This window comes from Parasteatoda tepidariorum, chromosome X1, assembly GCF_043381705.1.
Source record: "Parasteatoda tepidariorum isolate YZ-2023 chromosome X1, CAS_Ptep_4.0, whole genome shotgun sequence".
Lineage (NCBI taxonomy): Eukaryota > Metazoa > Arthropoda > Arachnida > Araneae > Theridiidae > Parasteatoda > Parasteatoda tepidariorum.
Window position 1 is genome coordinate 14,322,395 of NC_092214.1, and position 16,353 is coordinate 14,338,747.

General features: G+C 30.3%; 1 protein-coding gene across 1 annotated transcript in view; it reads right to left on the reverse strand.

Annotated features, from left to right (window-relative positions):
• The window catches only part of LOC139427045 (doublesex-Mab related 11E), a 52,507-nt gene extending 41,462 nt beyond the window's left edge, over positions 1-11,045 (reverse strand). Inside the window, exon 1 of the mRNA XM_071187528.1 lies at positions 10,866-11,045. The gene's annotated coding sequence lies outside the window, so the exon portion shown is untranslated. The remainder of the gene's footprint in view (positions 1-10,865) is intronic.
• Positions 11,046-16,353: the final 5,308 nt, after the last annotated feature.

Below are 16,353 nucleotides of genomic sequence, written 5' to 3' on the forward strand. Positions count from 1 at the left end.
TATATATTATATAATTTTTATTACCCTTTTTTTCCCTTTATATTAATTTACTTTCCAAAATTCATTTATTGTCACTTTCTATATGTCATATATTTATTGTTTAAACTATAATTAATATTTCTGTATATTTGTAAACAAAATTTTAACCTCCTTTCTTTTGAAACTTTAAATAATTGATTGAGGTTGGCTAGAAGTAGTTGCCAGACGCGGATTATACGGGTAAGGGTTTTACTAACCTATGTACGTATCCGCGTCTGGAAGGAAAGGAAAGAAAAAGTTGTAACTTTAGAGCAAATCAAATTTTGTATTCCTTGGTTACCTTTCAATGGCTCCTTGGGGTATTGGTCCATCTTTCCTCCTATGCGATTTTCATACCTATCCTTCCTTACCCGTCGAATATGGAAGGCCCTGTTATTAGTCTCTGAGTGATCGTTTTGAAAGAATCCTGAATGCTCTGAGTGTGTACTAGGCATGATTCTTCATCGCCTTTACAAGATCGGGTACAGCTCTATCCATCCTTGGAAGTTCCTACCTGCGTTTAACCCCATAATTATCTCACACCACCTGCCTTAGATTAACTCCCCTCTTATCAGTTCAAGATCGACTGCCGCTTAAAAAATGTAAGCGTGTGCGTCAGAATAGCGAAATAAAGCCAAACCTAGATGGATGAAACTGTTGGCCGCCTTCTTATGAATAACGCGTAAAATAGTCGTCTTCAATGATTTGTAGTTGCAAAAATGTTGCAGCTAAGAACATGCGAAAAAAATGGCGATGCCGAATAAAAACAAGTACCAGTCGAAATATCTGTACATAAAAAATATTTCTTAATGTGTGTGTGTGTGTTTTTTTTTTAAATTTAGAACTGCAATGTAAAAATTATTTTGACAATTAAAAATTTTCTTCATGCATTTCTAATATGATTAATTATTAATTTTATAGGATGGTCGAATTCTGCTAATTAACTTTGTGAAAGTTTTCATGAATAATTTTTCTGAATTTAAAGAATTAATTTTTTAAAATTTTAATGTTGGAGTTATAAATGCTGTTGATAGAGGATAAAAAATTAATCCGATCAAAACTATTGTATTTTATCATTTCTTAAAAATGTGAATATTTCTCTTTATCAGGATCATATCAATTGTTATGACCCTCTCACCCACCATCAGGTAGGAAAATCCTAGGATGGACAGCCTTCCTTAACTCCCCATCTCATCCATCAAAGATGCAGCTTCTTAGAGGGGTGGGGGCCGAAATTCAGATGCATCTAAAAGTGGACCAATACCCCAAGACACCCCTTTCAATACTGAAATTTTAACACAACCCTTAGAAATTAAAGATCTATTTTGTGTAATTAAAATATCTTACAGTAAAATTTAGATCGATCGTTTCTCCATTCATTATAAATAATAAATACCGTCTGCATGGCAGGGCGAATCCCGTCGGCCGAAGACGTTGGCTGTCGAGTCACCTCCCATAGTAAATTAATGACCGCGACAAAAACAGGAAAACAACAAATGCTGGTTAACGTAAAATATCAAAGAATGGATTAAAAAAGTAATAAAGAAGTAATGGGAATGAAAATTGATAAGTTTTCTAAGAAAATTTAATCTATTATGCACACAATGCACAAAACGATAAACATATTTATTTATTTAAAATGTTTGTAAATTTTGGTTGGAATACAATCTTTTTTCTTCTCAGTGCAAACAATAAATTGTTGACATTTATAACAATAAATTGATTTTTATTTCCTGTATGCTCAGTTAAATATTTGTTTCAAAGTCTTCGAAGCCTTCTGCAAATGTTGATACTAGGACTGGGCGATATTAGAAATTATATATCGTGATGCATCGTCAGTTTTGCATCGCGATATAGTATTTTTGAATTTCATTTACTTGTTAGGCACAGAAAGTCAGATTTCTATCAAAACTTCATACTCAGATTGATTTAAGTCAATTCATAAATTTGAAGATATATATGTTTTGCTTAAGAAAGATATTAAATAAATTGACTACAATGTACAAATCTTACTTAAAATATTTATTGAAACGTTTGTTTAGAAATTCATAATACGCGTAAAACAAAATGATAAAAACTTTTTTTAAAGCGTTTTTTACAAATTAATATTTTCTTGTACTATTATGCATAAATAATTACATAATTATTAAGTTCGATCGTAATGTTCAATTTCTAAATGAAACGTTAAAAATTATTTGTATGTTTAAAACAAAGTGCTAAATAAATTTTAGAAAAAAAAAAACGCTTTTAAAACACTATTTTTTATTATTATCATTTCAGTTATTATAGTTCTATTATAGTTCATTTACGTCACACTAGAGCTGCACAATGGGCTATTGGCGACGGTCTGGGAAACATCCCTGAGGATGATCCGAAGACATGCCATCACAATTTTGATCCTCTGCAGATGGGATGGCACCCCCGCTTCGGTAGCTCGACGACCTGCACGCGAAGTCGAGCACTTTACGGTAGAACAGTTTAACGAGGACCAATACCGCACACCCTCGGTCCCTACGCAGACTGATCCAAGTGGTCACTCACCCGCACACTGACCGCAGCCAGTGATGCTTGACTTCGGTGATCTGCAGGGAACCGTGTCTTAACGATCAGTCCACTGCGGGACCTTATCATTTCAGATAAATAATTAAATTAAATTAAATAATGACCGAATTATGAACGAAAAACAAAGTAAGATTTAATTTCTTAAAAATAAAAAAATTGTGATATTCGATAATATATTTAGCTAATTAACAAATAATATGAAAAGAATATTTTTTAAAAAAAATTATTATACTCTCTAATAAAACGAAGTGCTAAATGATTTAAAAAAATGAATAAAATACGCAAACCTTTCAAATTTTTTTGTATAAACAAAGTTGATTGACTTATGTCCAAATCCAAATGACAAAAATAAATTTTGTTTTAACTTTATTTCTAAAAATAAAAACAACAAGATTTATAAATTTAAAATCAGTAATAAAAACTCATTAAATTATTAGAAGTTTCATCCAAAAAGTTTTTAATAAATTAAAAGAAAGTAAAAAAATAACCTAACAAATTCAATTCTTTATGGGCGCCTAAATTAGATTGCCGATAATTTTCACATTTAAAAATAAAAAGAAGTTTTTTTTAAAAAAAAACTTATCTAATTAATGAAGAAACTCTTCTTTATATATTCTTTTCAATAATAGATTGCCTTCAGAACAAGGTAACATCGGCGATCACGAAGTTAGTCCCACTGAAAATAATCTACAAGAAAAGTCGCGACAAAGAAAAAAAAAGCTAAGAGGTGCGAAAAGGAACATGCGATATAACGATATGTGTTCTCAAAACTCTGATTCTGATTCTACAGCTCACCAATCAAGGCCATTTCAACATAACGAAACGAACATCGTCTTCCACAGCGCGAGTCGACATCGGAACGTAAGAGAAGAGTCTTATATCGCTATATCGTTATCTTATATCCTTGCGTGTCTTATATCGCTATATCGTTTTGCGCTCGTTGTCTTTGCTCGATGGCTTAAATCAGATTTCTGATGCATCGCCTTGAATGAAAGTCGCTGTATCGTCTTGCCGATATATGCGTTAAATCGATATGTGCCGATACATCAATTTATAGCTCAGTCCTAGTTGATACTATTCTGGATTCTTTTGAAAAGGTTTCTGACAATAATATAAGTTTCAACACTTTCATCAAATGATGTATCAAAGCAAAATAACTGGGATATTTAACAACTGGAATTATCTAGTTTCAAATTTAATTTAACAGGTATTTACCAGAATAGCATTTGGGACAGAACTGTTGAAACGATACTTACAGGAAAATTCGGGAAAAACTGATCGATATTCAACTGAATTTACTCTATACCACACCAAAGATGAGTCTAAAAATTTCATTCAAAAATAGATAAATTAGAATTTTGAAAGTTTTATAATTGTTACTGCATTGTTAAGCATGCAAAAATGAAATAGTTTATATTTTAACAGTATATATTTTAACAGTAATAAATATATTTTAACAGTAATAAATTATAAATGATTTAGTTTTCATTTAAAATCTTCAAAATGCGAAATGTACTAATGTAATAAATACTATAAATTGCATGCATTATGTATACTAGTTAAAAAAAAATTTAAACTTGTTCCTGAAAATAAATATTTTAGAACTCAATGCCTGTTTCTTTAGTATTTTATTTCATTCTTAAAAAAAAAATACTGCGCTAATTGAGCCAAATAGTTACGAGGTAATTTGCTCAATAATGTAAAAAAATCGTCATCATAATTCATATCAATGAAAATTAAATTTTTGTTAAGTAAATTATGTAACGTGAAATTTTGCATTGTTAATATTATTCATTAACTGAATATCTTAATAATATTAGTGATAAACAAATAAATTAAAAGATTCTCTCTATAAATAAATTCTTCATGCTTCTAAATTTTTTGTAAAAGTTTATAACAATAAATTTGAAGTTTTGTAACTAGCATACAGAAAAATATATTACAAGGGAATATTAAGCGTAAATTTTCCAGCACTTTTGTCACAAAACTCCGTCTGAAAACGATTTACGTGCTTTTGTAATTAATCAAAAAATTATTAGGTGTTTTACGGTGAGCTTTATCTCAAATTATGAATTTAATATAGTTAATGAAGTTGAATTAGTTAAATTTACTTTTCAGACTCATGAATATTAAAAATATTTAAATAGCAAAATGGATCTCAATAAAATCATTGAATGAAACGCAATTTAATTAGGGGGCTTAGCACGACAACAAAGGCAGTTTCTTTCGAATTGAGGATTCACTTTTAGATTATTTTATAAAAATTTTCTTCAGTTATACTTCGATTTATATACATAATTTAGCAATGAATACATTTCTATTTAAAAAATTTCACCTTTCTTACACATAATTATAATTTTTATAACATAAAAAATGCAATAAGAATATCTGGAATGTACAGAAGCAGAATGGTGTTATCAACTGCGTCTGACATTAAGATATAAGAAAAGAATCGTTTTCGTCATATAATCTTATATAACTACATTCTAATTAGTTGAATTCTTATGTTAATATTTCAGTCTTAGCAGTTATAACGGCAAATTATGTTTTCAATTTTGCATCAAAAATATTTCAAACCTTTTTAAAGTTGTATAATGAATTTTATTCAACTATAACCATTTTTTTCTTTCATATATGAAATGAATTGATAGTAATTATGATTAAATAACTTTTTTTGCTAAAAAAGGCTGTATTTGAATGTATGTCGTTACATAAAATGAAACATTTTTGCGAATAATATTCTATAACTGCTTTGAATAAAAAAATATTTATTTAATTACATTATATATTATAACATTTGTAACAGAAACAAAGCAAAATACTATTTACATTTATTACCTATCAAGTCTTATGAAAACTTTACACAAGTATTTTTTTNTTTTTTTTTTTTTTTTTTTTTTTTTTTTTTGGCACACTCTTACCAATTTTGAAATTTGAAATCACACAAAGAAAAAAATAAGTTTAGAAGTTCTTTATTTACTGTTTTACTGAGTAAAATAGTTCATGATTGTAATTTTGAATGTAAAATAAAATAATATGCACTACAAAAACACGTTTATGAAAGGATTAATTAGTTCTTTCGACTTGTGCAGTTCTTTCCCTCTCATTGCTTAATAGTTCTTTTATTTGATTTTTTATTAGTTTTCAACTGTTATTTGATTTTTGTTTACTTTTGCTGGTTATTAATTGTTATCTTGTTTTTTTACAGTTAGTTTTTTTTCATTAATTGTTCTTTTTTTGTGATTCCTTGTTAACTTGTTTTTTTTTTGCTAATTATTAATTGTTAGCTTTTTTTNTTTTTTTTTTTTTTTTTTTTTTTTTTTTTTTTTTAGTTATCCTCTGTAAATTTGTTTTTATAACTATTAATTGCACAGCTTATTTTAATAGTAAGCTTTTATTTCCTTTTGTAAAGCTAATATTTAACTTGCTCTTTTTTTGTTAATTAATAATTTTAATAGTCATTAAATTTCCTACTTATATTTACATTTTAAGGTTGTCAGAGACAGGACTATCGCCGACAAAGATGTTCACGCCGTTAAAGTGTGGAAAAATTATAAAAAGTATATATACATATTTATATTTTTCTTTAATTTAATCCTAACTCGCAATTAAAAAAAAGCATTCTAATTTTTACTATATCATTCCTAAAATTTGGCGGCACATAAAAGTGCAGTGTTAGAGAATCACTGGTCTAGTAGTATTGTTTTTCCAGTGCCTTTTTAGAATTCAAAAAATTGCATCATTGTTTTCGATTGAAAAGATATTTCTTTTATTTAAATTTAATTCTTGGAAAAAGCTAAAAACACATTAGAAAGCTATATATTTTAAAGACTGTATTAAAATCAATAATAAAATATTAAGTAAAAATAAAGAAAATCAAAAATTAACTTTCTTAAAAGCAAAATGTTTGGCAATTTTCCAAAACTTAGATAACAATGTTGTAGGCTGAATATCTCCTAGACAGGATATAATATGGTCGACCGGTCGTCATTAAAAACCAAAAAATTTAAGGTGGCGGATATATTTTTAATTTATCACTTACGATCTGATATATTTTCATGTTTCCATACTTATATATAAAAAATTCGTTCTAAGAATTGAGCTCTAACGATATCGCTTTCTCGTTCTCACTTATGTTTTAAACAATCAACGGCGAAAAAAAAGCTACATTATTTCACACTGTTGCGTAATCCTCAAGTTTCTGACTCAGCGTTTCATAAAAATATTGTAGTAAGCAAGAAAAAAAATAATGATAAATAAAAAACAGAAGTTAAAAAACGTGTGATCGAAAATCGAAAGATTATCACTCATAAGCGCGATTTATCTACATTATTTCACACAGTCGCGTGTTTCTGACTCTGCATTTTATAATAATATTGTAGTAAACAGGAAAAAAATTATAATAATAAATAAAAAACAGAAATTAAAAAATCGTGTGATCGAAAATCGAAAAGTGAATGCTCATAAGCGCTATTCAAGATTCATGAGTCGTAATAGTTTAGTATTAAAAGTATCGGGATTTTCCAAATTATTAAGAAATTCATAAGTATAGCCACCAAAAAAGCAGTTCGGAAAACAATGCGAATGCGCAACGAAATCGTTGCAAATCGAAGCGTATTAGAAATATCGATATTATTAAATATATCAGTTGAACAACAATGTGAATTCATGACGAAATGCCACAAATCTAACGTGTGGCTTAAAACACTGGTGTGCAAAATTTAAGCAACAAGTGCGTTTTTTGTCATAACTCTACAGGAAATCATCCGATTGACATGAAATTTGAATATGATGTACATTATTTTGTACTTAAACGATGGTAAAAGAATAAAGGCACAAAAATGAATGTAAAGCTTAAAGTAGGGTATGGAACAAAATAAGGCTTTATTTGACATATAGTAGCGTTACACATGATTGCCTGAAGAAGCGTAAGTACAACTGACAGATGTTCTCTAATATGGGATATGCCCTCCCCTTACTGTAATTGTTGCTTGGCATCGTCTCTCCATGCTAAGCACCAGATTATCCAGGAGTTCTTGGGGTAAACGTCTCCATTCCTCCTTTAATGCATCTTTCAGCTGATGGGTGTTACCAGGAGGATACTGTTGTGCCGCAAGACGTCTCCCTAATGCATCCCACACATGCTCTATGGGATTCAGATCTGGAGAGTAAGCTGGCCAATCCATTCGTGTGATATCTTTACTTTCCAGTAGCTCTTGAACATTAGCAGCACGGTATGGCCGGGCATTGTCATCCATAAAAATGAAGTCTGGTTCAATGGTCCCTCGGAACAGACGCACATGGGGTAGGATTACCTCATTGCAGTAGCGATCTCCAGTTACAGAACCTAGGTCGAAGATCTGAAGCTCAGTCCACCCGCTCAGCATAATGCCTTTCCAGACGACAACTCCAGGACCACCGTAACGATCTCTTTCCGCGATGTTATTGGGATGAAATCGAGCTCCAACCTCTCTCCAGATCAGCTGACGTTGAGAATGGCTTGTAGCACTAAAACGACTCTCATCTGTGAAGAGGACGCGACTCCATTGATGAGGTGTCCAGGTTTCGTGTTCTCTGCACCACTCTAAACGGTGCCACCGATGGCTAACTCTTAAAGGTATGCAGCGTTCAGGACGTCTAGCAAATAAGCCACCTTTGTGGAGGCGTCTGGCCACTGTAAATCTTGATACTTGTCGTCCTGTGGCTGTGCACAGTTACTGAGATATGGCGCCCACTGACTGAAAACGGCTTCTTTTCGCCTGGAGAACAATGTAACGGTCATCTCTTGGTGTTGTTTTCCTTGGACGGCCACCACCAACCTTCCGAGCAGCTGTACCAGTAGTTTTAAAGGCATTCCAAGCACGAGAAACAACACTTTTGTTGACCCCGAACTCTTCGGCGACACTGGTTACAGTACGCCCCTTCTCAAGCTTCCCAATCATTCTTCCTCGAGTAAAGTCGTCTAAATAATTTCTTGAAGACATGTTTCACAAAACAAATCACTTGCACTTGCAGCGAATGTCTTTAACTACGGTGCTCTTCATCCTCTTACCACAGCTTTGACCTGCGCGCGCCGACCCACAAGGTTTACGTACACTTACATCACCTACGACGTTTTATTTCTAAAATTTGCATACAAATAATCTTTCGACTGAATTACGTGCATATTATATTGCAATTTCATGCCTATCTTATACTTTGTTAGGGAGCTGTGGCCGAAAAACCACTTGTTGCTTAAGTTTTACATAACCGGTGTATATTATTCAAATGCATTGTTCGAAATTCACTTGCTGTAATAATATCCAATTAAAAATATCGGTTGAAAAACAATGTGAATTCACTACGAAATGCCACAAATTTAACCCCTGCGTAAAAGAAGTATTATTCAAATGCGCTATTCGAAATTCACCTGTGATAATGTCCTATTAAAAATATTACGATTTGAGAAAACTATGAAAAAATCTGTAACTATAATTTCTGAAGAAAAAAGAAGAAAAAAACCACACGTATATACATAAATTAAATTGACTCAAAATAAAGTTAGTCCCTTGAATCATTCCTTGAAGTCCTTGAGGTGCTATTCGAAATTTCCCTGACGCATTTATTTCGTATTAAAGCAATGGAAAAACGCATTCAAATCAGTTTTATGATAATAAAATAATAAAAAGAAGAATCATATGCTTTTATTCAGAGCAATCGCGTTATTTTTGTGCAAGGCTCGTGATTTCATAATTTCGCTTTGAAATCTTGCGGAAGTTTTAATGAATTTGCATCCCAATTTATAAATTTGCATAGAAAAAAACCTCGATATTTATTTAGCTTTCCACTTATTCTAAGACAATATACATATTTAATAGTAATAACATAACTTTGAACTTTTACATAGAATTTAATTATATTTATATTTTTTCATAATATTCATATATTATCATTTAATATTTAATAATGATCATACATTTTTTAAATTTTTTCATAAAATTTCATTATATTTTTTATTTTGTTGTATTTGTAATAAGCATTTCGTTCATTTTGTAATAAGTTGTGGGGAAGGAGCTTTTAATATTGAATTGAGTTAGCTTGTCTAATAAACTAGTGAATTGATGCTTAATAATCGTAGTGGTAGTTACTTCCCTAACCAGAGTTTTATCAGGGATAGAATTCGATGAACCACTAGTTGTCGTATTTGCGAAGGAAAGCTGTATTAAGTTCACCGGTTTTTGAGCACTTGTGGTGAGAGTTGTATTAAGTTCACTAAGTTTCGAGCGTTGTCGTGAAAACTGTATTCAGTTGTGTGAGTGGTGTCTCCTGTGTTGCAGTCGAGTGTGTGACCGTTGTGAATATATAAGACTGAGAAGAGTTACAAATAGCAAGTAAAATGTTCAATGAGGACCATCTATCGAAATAGGGGTCGCGTACACAGATGGTTCAGGCATCACTGACTGCAATCAGTAAGCGGTTGGGTGACCACTTTGATCAGCCAGCGTCGGAACCGAGGGAGTCCTCGTTCTACCGTAAAGTGCCCGACTTCACTCGCAGGGCTACCAAAGCTGTACATGATCAAAATTGCGATAGCATGTCTTCAGATTATCCTCAGAGATGCTTCCCTGACCGTCGCCAATAGCCCATTGTGCAGCTCTAGTGCGATGATCTACCTATCTTAATGATTCGAGGAGGCGACCTCAAATATGCTTATTGATTACGATATGCATATTGATACTATATTTTAAATTATGAAATCAAACACAAAAACATAATTTCTCTGAATAAACATATTTTTTTCTTGACGAATTTGGACCCCCAAAATATAGGGAGTAGACACACTCTCGAAATTCGATCAGGTATGGTAAAATCTCTTTTTGTTTACATTTCAAACAAAAAACAAAATTAACGGATTTTATCAGTAACAATTAAACTTAATGTATGTTTAAAATTGCTTTCCTAATAAATGCAGCGATGATTTTATACATAAATTTAGCTTTTTCTTAGTGTATATAGCATGATAGTGTATCACCGGATAATGTTTTGCTTTATTCTTGCTTTCCATGATTTTTATGGTTAAGATTTATAAAATAAATAGTAGATACTAGTTTACAAGATGTATCAATTGCTATTTTAATTATGTCTAGTGTTTCAAAAGGTCTATTTAACGACTTCTCCATAGAACGATCTTATTATCGAGATGTTTTCAGAACCCTTGAAAATAGCATACACAACAGTGCTCATTAAAATATATATATATATTTATTGAAATGGACGGAAGATTATATTAAGTGGAAAAGACTTACCTAGCTCAGAAGTGGAGGTTTGTTATGAGATATTAGAAAGCATATGGTTTTGTTGTAGGTAATAAAAGGCGGGGCTTAAAAAGGATTCACTAATCACAACAGTTGGAGGAGTTACCCTCGCTTGAATTTATCACTGTCATGTTCCTTCTTTTACATGGTTTTCATTTCATCCTGAAATGTACATTAAATTAACTTCTTTTTACAGCTATTTAAATGCAATATCGTAAAGAACTGTTTATTTAGAGCCAAAATTTGAAAAGAGAGACATCTTGCTCTTAATATTATTAAATAGTAAGTCAAATATGATCATTTTAAAACCATTCTAGCTCAAAAAAACTTAGAAAAAAGAAGAAAAAACTTCGGATTTTTATATAAAAAAATTCATTTTGACAAAAAATATACATAAAATGCTTACTAACGTTCTAATATAAATTATACCCAAATCCTAGTTTTAGTTTAATATATTTGTTAAGTATTCTAAAGTTTGAATTTAAACAAAATGCTTGAGTTAGATTCCAGCTCAATAAGTATTCAGTATTTTTACTGAAACTGTTTCGGATATTATTGGTGTCAAATTGTTCAGAATAATATTCGAACATTTTGTTCCCTTCTTTAAGGGGAATCATATAATTTTTGTTATGCTATAAATGTAATTCACTTTGCGACAACTTAATAGAATTTATTTTCTTAAAAATTTTTTGCGTATTTTTAAAGATACCGTAAATTTTTGCATATACTAAAAATATATTCAAAGCATCTCAATTTCTTGTCTACAACAATTATTATTTGAAAAAGAGTTCAAAATTGAAATTAGCATTTTTTTACAAAAAGCAACATTATTGCGGTTTTGAGTATTGGTCAAAATTACAATATTGGTCAAAATTACACATTTGTTTGCTTTTTAGATTTTTTTTATCACCGTTTAAGCCAATGAAAACCAATCTGGGTGATGGTTAAAAAAAAATTTAACATAAATTATGCTAACACAAAAATGTTTATCAAAATTCTAAAAAGTGACAATTGTTCCAGAAATGCTGTATTGCACTGCAGCCATTCAAATATAATGTCTCGATTTGCTTATTTTTGCAATTGTATAATCTCCAAAAATGCTGTATTGTATTGCAGCCGTTCAAATACAATGTCTCGATTCGTTTATTTTTGCAATCGTATAATCTCCAAAAAGGATGTATTGTACTACAGCCGTTCAAATATAATGTCTCGATTAACTTATTTTTGATGGCAAAAGTCTGAGCAATGCTTTATTGAAAAATAATAAAATTCTAAGAATACTTTTGGTCAGATAGGGTAGATGTGTAGTTTAAATTGACGCAAAAACAATTTTAAGGATGAATTGCATAGAAAGTTTTTTAAAAGATTTAAAAAATTCATGAGCCAGTTCAGAACAAAACGAATTATGTTTGGCAGGACTCGAAAAATGATTAAGAGCTCAATGTTTTAAGGAAGTTGAGGCGAAATTGCAAAAGGCTACTAAAAAGAAATCGTATTTTCAGAACTAGTTTATATATAAAAGTTTTTTATAATTATTTTAGTATCATTAAATGAAACCGAGAGTCCCATTTAAAAAAAAAATCAGATTTATCATTTTTAATCTAAAATCATAGTTTTACTTATACACGATTTTTCAGAAGCCGAAGTTTAAGGCAACGATATTTTACACAAAATACCCTTAATTATGATCGGAAATAAGAAAAATAGAAATACATAATTTCATATTAACATTTATTTAGAAATGATCTTAATAATTTCCTTGCCTTTTAATGAAAAAATTAATATAATACAAGTTTACAATCGCGTTCACAAAGTGAGGATTCGGAGTCATCAATCACCAATTCCGCGGCCTGATTGAAATAATGAAAAAAAAGAAGAAGAAAAAAAAGGTTTCAAATATATGTTGCAGGTATGATACTTATAGTATGACTTTGAAAGAATGATACTTAAAATAACAAAAATATAAGTAGAAACTGCTCTCTATGTAAAATTTGCTCAGTTAAATCATTAACTTTAAAATTAAATATACGTCAAAAATGAAATATTAATTTAAGCAATTCGTTGTCCTTATAATTATGTTTTCAGCACTAGAAAATATATTGGCTATGTAATAAAAAGTTTAAATAAACAAACTGCTTGTGAAAGCATAAGAAATACTAAGTAAGCATTTTATTTTAATTAAATTATTGCTACTTTTTGGTAAAACTAATATAAATATGAAAAATAGCATAATATATACACACTTTTAATGAGGCATATAAAACTAAATTGAAAATATTTCAAAAATCTCTTGTATAAATTTTAAATAGAAAGAAATTAAATAGTTACTTTTTTTCTTTACAAAAGATTGGTTCTTCTTACCCTTACTGGACAAATCCAACCTTTTTACTTTTATACAACGTCTCATATTAGTAATCTACAACATACTTCAAAATATATGCATGAAATACAAACGAGAAATGTAAGCACAGGGAAAAATCACATTGAAAGCCTACGGTGCAAAGAGTAATTCTCTTAAAAAAAGTTTATAAGAAGGAAATTTTGAGTCTAATGAATAAAATTATTGAATCTAATTTACGTAATATATAATACACCTAGAATTAAAATTTTAACCTTAGGTGAAAAAGAATTTCTTAAGCTTTTAATCCCTCTTAAAATTTTGCCAGAAATGCTTAAAGCAAGCTTGTAATTAAGGCTCCTAAATGTTAATCTTGTAAAGAGCTTTAAAAAGTTTTCAAAATATTCAAAATCTTGTAACTACAGTTAATACATAGTAGACATTTGAAAGCGTAAAATGAAGCAAAAATATTAATTAGTGACTAAATAAAACTAAGAATCCATTGGTTAACATAGGGAATGAGGGTTACTAATGTTCAACTCTGTAATTTTGAACCAATCCAGAAGACAATCCTGGAACAGAACCACAAGAGGTATGATTTGTTATAGGAATGACTTTGTGACGTGAAAGATTTAGCGTGCATCAATCACCATTTATTGCACTGAGAGTCTTCGGCCGGCGGGGATCTCTTGGACAAGGGCCCAGTGTTTCTTTCGAGGCGGCCCTGCCCAGTGCCCTACTAACCAGGCAGTCCCGGCCTTTTGGATGAAGGTTGTCGATTTCTACTCTTTTCACATTGGTCACCTGCAGCCGTGATATGAACTCGCTTACATCTAAATTAACGCCTACTTCAATGGATGGTCCACATTAAACAGTTGACTTGTTATTTGTAACTGCTTCATCGTCCACCTGTTGCTTCTCAGTTTCATTTACAAGCTCTGCAAACACTCGAGTGCTAATAGCAACACAGGAGTGAATACACACACAACCGTGACTTTAATACAGCTCTCGCGATAAGCACTCAAAACGGGGAGAACTTAATACACCTCTCACCACAAGCACTCTAAATCCGGTGAACATAATACAGCTCTCCCGGTCTTTCGTAAATACAGTAACTAGTGGTTCATGGAATTCTTCCCCTGTTTAAATTCTAGTGCGGAAGTGGAGTAACTACCACAACAATTATTAAATATTAATTCACTAATATATAAGATAAGCTAACTCGATTCAATCTTTTCGCCAAGGCTTATGAAAAACCGGCAACAAGATGTATTATTTAAACAGTCCCATTGGTATAATTTTATCAGAAAAAAAATCCTAAAATATTGCACACCTTATATCGTGATGATATGACATATTTCATATGCTTCGAAAGATACTGTCGAATAAGCTAATTATGCGTGAAAATTGTAAAATGCATAGTCTCACCCATTTCGACAGTTCAATTCGGTTGAAAACAGCCAGTGCTGATAATGAAACACCGAGAGCTGTTTTAAGGTTGTATTGATATCTAGCTTATAGATATCAATAAAAGATGGATATGTTTTGGACACGACAGAAGTCGAAGGAAAATTCCACTTCATTCGATGTTGATTGGAATGTTTCATTATAAATTTTATTAACACTTTAAGAAATTTCACGAAAATTGAAGATTTATTCGGCCTTTATTGAGAGAAATTATATATACATATATATATAGCGCAATAAACACTAAAAGAAAAAAAAAGAAAACGCGGAAAAATAAAGATTAATGAAAAGAAGAAAAAATATTAAAATAAAATATTTTTTCAAAAATTTTTATAAAATTATATATTAAAAAGCCAGAAAAGAAAAAAAAAATAATAATAAATGAAAAGATATAATCTCTTGATCAGCTCACACGATTGCATACGCAAAATTCCAATTTTGGGTTTATGACTATCAAGGTTCAACTCTGTAGCCTTGCAATTTTGAATCCAATTTAGGTCAAGAAAAGGGAAAACTAGCCTTCGTGGAGAACTTTTCGACGGATCTAACCTGCATTTGCTTTACACAAAGAGGAAAACCACAAGAACCTCCCACGGTCTCCCCGATGGCAGATACAGTCTTCCATCTCGTTCCACATATCACTTACTTGGATTTTTGGGTCTTATCTTTAAAACTAATACCCACTGATGAAAATCGTTTACCCACAGATAATTTCATGCAAAAAAGAATATATTTAATTATTATTTATTATTTTTTATTATTTAATTTAAAAATAAACTAAAAAATTTGGAATTAAAAACCATAATTTTTTATACCATATTAATATGCGCATTTTGCTATTGGGAAATCTAAAATTTATCTTGTTTTTATGAAGTAGAAGCCGAGAAAAATTATAATGAATTATTTTTAAAATAAGAATTTGTCGACGATGAAAAAAATATTTAAATGGAGCGAATAATGGCTAAATTCGGTAAATTCACAAGGAACTTGAATTATGCAAACGTAGCGTAAGTTTGATTCATGATTTGTTTCTTTGATTTCACATCGTTTTCTTTTTCCTTATTTTTTTTAAATGATTAAATACTATGTTTCATATATTTAACGAAATTATATTTAACGTATGTCAAGTTTATGCTTGTGATTTATGTGGTTATAAATTTGCTTCTTTATTTTAGTTCTTAGCTGATTTATTCTATAATTGATGCTATTTCAATAATATACATACACGTAAATAAATTTGGAATAATATATTTATTAATTTCTTCAATATATATTTTATAATTATTCAACAATAAAAACTTAAATGAAAATATAAATTTTATAAAAAGTTATATTTTCTTGAACCAATTGGGATATCAACTGCGATTAACAAAAATAGTGCTCATTTTTTAAAATTCGCAACAAAGAGTGCCGATCATGTATAATAATGGAAGACACTTTGAGTTTTTGCTATTTCTTTTAATTTTTCAAGAAATACGCTAAAAGATTATTTTATAACCTTAGAGATGAATGAGTTCATGCCAGTTTTCATACTTAGCAATAAGATTTAGAGCTTTCAAAGGTGACCGACAAAAAATTACGAAAGAAAACAAGTATTTTTGAACACTCTACGCCAAGAAATTGATTACTTTAGTCATTATTTTTAATTAAAAGCATAAAATTCCATAAAGCTTA